Source organism: Polypterus senegalus, chromosome 13 (assembly GCF_016835505.1).
Source record: "Polypterus senegalus isolate Bchr_013 chromosome 13, ASM1683550v1, whole genome shotgun sequence".
NCBI classification, from domain to species: Eukaryota; Metazoa; Chordata; class Cladistia; order Polypteriformes; family Polypteridae; genus Polypterus; species Polypterus senegalus.
In genome coordinates, this window is record NC_053166.1 from 22,722,305 (window position 1) to 22,723,209 (window position 905).

Sequence of the window (905 nt, forward strand, 5' to 3'; positions counted from 1 at the left end):
AGTTATGACCTAGTCATTGCTTGTGCAGCAGGCAAGAGTTTAGTTTCCTTTATACTTGAGCGTCTTCCCCCACTGCACTTTCTTACAACTGATTTAGATTTATGTCACACAAGCTTCTGTAGAGCTTCAGAATGAAATGTTTTCAGCTGTATGTCAAGCCACGTTACTCCCTTTAACGGCAGCTGCTGGGAAAACATTCTCAAAAGGGTGCAAGTCGAACAGAAATCTGGAGCAAGTGATGGGTCAGTCAGATTCGTTGCAAATAAAAGATGCCTTGGAGTAATTTTTTTTTTTGCCCCCAACCCGGAAACTTTTAGTGATAGGTGACCAAAAAACAGGAGACAGAACTAGTGGTGGCAGAGTTAGGAGACAAAGTCAGAGAGGCGAGATTGCACTGGTTTGGACAGTTACAGAGGAGAGATGCTGAGTATATTGGGAGAAGGGTGCTAAGGATAGAGCTGCCAGGTAAGGCCAGGTTTATACTCCACGTGCCGCGACACATGCTGCAGCGGACGCTCCTGCTAGGCAAGTGTGGTACTGTTTATACTTGCACGCGTACTTTACGTAAATCTGAAGGAATCAAGCAGGTGGCAGTGTGAGATATCAAGCTGAGAACAGGTTCGGCGTTGCTGTGTTGTGAATTGTCTGGAACACCCATTAAATTCCGATGACACCTTACCGCAATATTTCTGAAAAGGATGTTTAAATGATTAAATTCAAGGATGTGTCCATTCCAGCAAGCATTGGGCAGGAGGCAGAAACAATCCCTGGACGGGACCTCAGCTCATCGCAAGGTGAATACAAGCACACACATACACTGGAGTCATTTTAGTGGTACCAAATCCCCAGCTCTGCATTTCTTTGGAAGGAACCGGAGCCCACAGTGGAAACTTAGCAGGAAAACA